At 37.6% G+C, this 5,453-nt stretch overlaps 1 protein-coding gene across 1 annotated transcript in view; it reads left to right on the top strand.

Annotated features, from left to right (window-relative positions):
- Window positions 1–5,453, top strand: part of ZNF624 (zinc finger protein 624) — a 59,326-nt gene that overhangs the window by 9,032 nt on the left and 44,841 nt on the right. The gene's annotated exons all lie outside the window — the stretch shown is intronic.

Genomic DNA, 5,453 nt, shown 5'->3' with positions numbered 1-5,453 from the left:
ATGGGTCTCTCCTCATCCAGAGCAAAGAAGAATGAAGAAAACCAAAAATTCATGGAAACAATTAGTTCTAGCGACTGGTACACCATCTGATCTGCAGCCTATACAACTATGAGACTTGAAGAACTGGATGGTACCTGGCTACCACTGTCATCTACTTGGAAGGGGATCTATGTAGGAGATCCTTGATAGTGAGAACAATGTGGAACAAAACTCAAAATCATTTGGAAAAAAAAGAAGAGGGGTGGGGACCAGGTTTGCTGGTCCAATAGAGCCTGGTGGAACTGCTGACACTATGGCCCCTAGCTGCACTTCAGGTCTGGAATGGAACCCACACTTGTGGTTTCCAGCCAAACAAAAGACAGGCATATTAGTTGAACATTTACCTAAGGTAGATACACTCCTTGGAGAGAATAACCATGGGAGAAAGGTGAGCTTCTTATGCACAGGGAGACAGTTCAGGGAGCAGGAGTGCACGGAGGGATGGACACAGGGAAGAGGTAACTATGGGGAGGAATTGGGAGGAGATCTGTTGCATTGTGGTAAATTGTGGTCAATGTCTTGAGACAAAGTGTATGTGAACTGCTGTATGGAAAGTGAATTTGCTCTGTAAATTTTCACCCAAATCACAATTGAACAACAACAAAAAAGTAGATGTGATACACTGAACACCAGTGACCGAAGACCAAATAAGATGTGGGATAAAATCAAGGACATCAACATGAAGAAAGCAAGATGTCATTAAAAAGACAGGAAAGGAGAAAGACTAAAATGGTTGTTAGAATAGACTCTGAAACTTGCTCTTGAATATATAGTAGCTAAAGCAATGATAAAGTAAAAGATCTAGAGAAGAATACAAAGCGTGGCTCAAGAAGACTAAATGAAATGTGCAAAGACCTAGAGTTAGAAAATCAAAAGGGAAGAAAACACTTGGCATTACTCAAGCTGAAGGGACTGAAGAAAAATTCAAGCCTCGAGATGCAGTATTGAAGAATTCTATGGGCAAAGTATCGAATGATGCAGGATGCATCAAAAAAAGATGGAAGGAATACACAAAATCACTGCACCAAAAACAGATGGTCAGTGTTCACACATTTCAGGAAGTAGCATATGATCAGTACCCAGTGGTGATGAAGGAAAGAGTCCAGCTGTATGGTAGGAACTGTCAAAAAATAAGGCTTCAGGAATTGAGATGTTCCAATAAACAGATGCAACACTAGAAGCACTCACTCGTTTATGCCAGTATATTTGGAAGAGAGCTACCTGGACAACTGACTAGAAGCCATATTTGTGCCCATTCCAAAGAATGATAATCCAACAGAGTCTGGAAATTACTGAGCAATATCATTAATATCGCATGCAAGTAAAATTTTGCTGAAGATCATTCAGAAAGACTTGCAGCACTATGTCAACAGAAAACTGCCAGAAATTCAAGCTGAAATCAGAAGACGACGTAGAGGAAGCGATATCATTGCTGATGTCAGATGGATGTTGGCTAAAATCAGAAAATACCAGAAAGATGTTTACCTGTGTTTTATTGCCTTTGCAGAGGCATTTGACTATGTGAAGCATAACAAATTAGGGATAATATTGTGAAGAATGGGAACTCCAGAACACTTAATTGTGCTCATGGGGAACCTATAAATAGACCAAGAGGTCTATTTGTTCAAGGAAAACTACATGATTTAAAATTAGGAAAGGTGAGTGTCAGGGCTGTATCCTTTCACCATACTTACTCAATCTGTATGCTGAGCAAGTGATCTGAGAAGCTGGACTAAATGAAGAAGAACATGGCATCAGGATTGGAGGAAGACTCATACAACCTGCAATATGCAGATGACACAGCCTTGCTTACAGAAAAGTAAGAAGATCTGAAGTACTTACTGATGAGGATCAAAGACTACACCCTTCAGCATGGATTACACTTCAGCATAAAGAAAACAAATCCTCATAACTGGACCAGTAAGCAATACCGTGATAAATGGAGAAAAGATTGAAATTGTCAGGGATTTCATTTTACTTGAATCCACCATCAATGCCCATGTATGCAGCAGTTAAGGAATCAAATGACAACATACTACATTGGGCAGATCTGCTGCAAAAGACATCTTTTTTTTTTTTTTCCTGGCCCATAACACATTTCATTGTAGTTGCTTGCTTGCTTTTTTCAGTTTTTGCAGTGTTTACTCCCCTCCCCTCCCAGCCTTGGTAACCAACAAAGAAAGTTTCCTTCCATATATGAATCTTTCCTTGACTTTTTACAATAATGAACTAATACAATATTTGTCCTTGTGGGATTGACTTATTTCAATCAGCATAATGTTCACCAAATCCATCCATATTACACAGTGTTTTGCAGATTCTACGTTATTCTTCAGTGTTACATAGTATTCCATTGTGTGTATGTACCATAGTTTCTTATCCATTCTTCTGTTGAAGGGCACCTTGGTTGTTTCCATCTTTATACTATTGTAAATAGTGTTGCGATGAACATGGGTGTGCATATATCTGTTTTTGTCCTGGCTCTCACTTCTTTAGGATATATGCCTAGTAATGGGGTTGCTGGATCAAGTAATATTTCTAAGTCCAACTTTTTAAAGAATCACCATACTGCTTTCCAAAATGGTTATATCATTTGACAGTCCCACCAGCAGTGTATGAGAGTCCCAATCTCTCCATGTCCTCAACAGCATTTGTTATTTTCTGTGTTGTTGAATTTTGCTATTAGTGCTGGGGTAAGGTGATAGATCATTGATATTTTGATTTGCATCTCTCTAATGGCTAATTGTGAGCATTTCTTCATATATTTGTTCACCTCCTGAATATCCTCTTTGATGAAGTGTCTATGCATGTCTTCTGCCTATTTTTAAATTGGATTGTTTGTCTTTTTGTTGTAGAGATTTTGGAGTTTTCTATAAACTTCAGAGAAAAGTCCCTTGTGAGATATGTAGTTATCAAGTGTTTTTTCCCAATTTGTAGGTTCTCTTTTTATTCTTTTGGAGAAGTCTTTGGAAGCACATACAATAATTTATAGAAGGACCCATTCATCTAGTTTATCTTCAGCTGTTTGTACATTTTGGGTTATGTTTCACTATCTATTTATGCCATAAATGAGGGCACCTAAATTTGCCCCTATTTTTCCCTTGAGGAACTTTATACTTTTAGGTTTCATGTTTAAGTCTTTGATCCATCTGGAGTTAGTTTTTGTGTATGGTGTAAGGTATGAATTTTGTTTCATTTTCTGCTAATGGATATCTAGTTTTGTCAGCACCATTTGTTAAAGAGACCATCTCTTCCCCATTTAATGAATTTCAGCCCTTTGTCAAAAATCAGCTTACTATAGGTCTATGGATCTATTTCTGGACTCTCAATTCTGGTCCACTGGTCTATGTGTGTGTCATTGTACCAGTATGAGGCAGTTTTGACTACTGTGGCTGTATAGTTGGTTTTGAGAGTTGGGAATGTGAGACCTCCTACTTTGTACTTCTTCTTCAATAGTGCTTTGCTTATCTGAGGTCTCTTTCCTTTTCATGTAAAATTAGTGATTGGTTTTTCCATATCTTTAAAGAATGCTGATGGGATCTGAATTGGGATTGCATTGAATGTATAGATTGCTTTGGGTAGTATTGACATTTTCACTATGTTCAGTCTTTCTATCCATGAGCATGGTATGTTCTTCCATTTATGTAGATCTCTTATGGTTTCTTGGAGTAGTGCTTTGTAGTTTCCTTTGTACAGGTGTTTTGTGTCCTTAATGAGCTTTATTCCCAAGTATTTTATTTTTTTGGTAGCTATTGCAAATGATATTGATTTCCTTATTTCTTTTTCAGCAATCTCTTTGCTGGTGTAGAGGAATCCAACTGATTTTTGGATGTTGATCTTGTATTCTGCCACTATGCTAAATCTCTCAGTTAGTTCCAGTAGTATTTTTTTATGCATTTTATTGAAATATAATTTATTTACAGTGAAATACACAAAACTAAAGTGGCATGGATCAGTGCTTTTTTTTTTTAATTCAGTGTTCCCTCCCCTTCCCTTCCACCCCTGGCAACCAACAAAGAAAGTTTCCCTCCATATATAAACCTTTCCTTGACCCTCCACAACAACGAATTTATACTATATTTGTCCTTCTGTGATTGACTTATTTCACTCAGCATAATGTCCTCCAAGTTCATCCATATTATGCGATGTTTTGCAGACTCTACATTATTCTTTAGTGCTGCACAGCATTCCATTATGTGTATGTATCATAGTTTGGTCATCCACTCTTCCGCTGATTGGCATGTATGTTGTTTCAATCTTTTTGCTATTGTAAGTAGTGCCATGATGAAAGTGAGTGTGCATATATCTGTTCCTGTCCTGGCTCTCACTTCTCTAGGATATATACCTAGTAATGGGATTGCTGGGTTAAATGGTATCTCCAATTCCAGCTTTCTAAGGAATCGCCAGACTGCTTTCCACAGTAGTTGTATCACTTCACAGTTCCACCAGCAGTGTATGAGAGTCCCAGTCTCTCCACATCCCCACCAGCATTTGTTATTTTCTGTCTCATTGAACCTTGCCATCAGTGCTGGGGTGAGAAGGTATCTCATTGTTGTTTTGATTTGCATCTCTCTGATGGCCAATGATTGTGAGCATCTCTTCATGTATTAGCTGGCCACCTGAATATCTCCTTGGTGAAGTGTCTATTCATGTCTTCTACCCATTTTTCAATTGGATTTTTAATTCCTTTGCTGTTGGGGCATTGGAGTTTTCTTTAAATCTTAGAGATAAGTCCTTTGCCAGATACATAATTATCGACAAGTATGAATTTGTTGCTGTCATTTTTGTTACGTGCTTCTTCATGGTGTCAATTTCTTTGTTCCATATAATTTTCTATGCTGAGCTCATTTTGTTTTTGAATCGTGTTATCATTTCCTTTGTTGTTATTGTTTTAATATTTGCTAAATATTTGTGCTGGTGCTCTTTTTTATTTTGATGTGAAGATTTATCATTTTTCTTCGAGGTTACCCTGTGATTTATAGTTTTCTTCCCAAGTTTAGAACAGTCCGTTCTATCTTGTAGTTGTTTTGACATCCCTACCACTGAAGTTCTGTAATGACACAATTTTCCCCCTCTTTTTGGTTTGTAGTTGGCCTCATTTGTCACTTGATGTCTCTGGTTCCCTGTTTACAATCTTGTAGGCTTATTTACTTTAGATACTTCCATAGCTGGGTTGGTTTCTGGGTTATATCATCATGTGTTTTAATGGTCAGTTGTTGTTGACTGTTGTTGCTTCTCTGCCTAAAGGACTCCCTTTAGCATCTCTTGTAAGGTTGGTCTGGTTTTAACAAGTTCTCTTAATTTCTGCTTATCTGGAAATATCCTAATATCACCATCATATTTGAGGGACAGTTTTTCTGGGTACATAATTCTTGGTTGGAAATTTTTCTCTTTCAGGGTTTTATATATACCAT

Source organism: Orycteropus afer, unplaced genomic scaffold (assembly GCF_000298275.1).
Source record: "Orycteropus afer afer isolate SDZICR_OR568_19922 unplaced genomic scaffold, OryAfe1.0 scaffold00139, whole genome shotgun sequence".
Taxonomy (NCBI): Eukaryota; Metazoa; Chordata; class Mammalia; order Tubulidentata; family Orycteropodidae; genus Orycteropus; species Orycteropus afer.
Note: the sequence above shows the minus strand (reverse complement) of the source record. Positions and strands in the feature narration are given on the sequence as shown.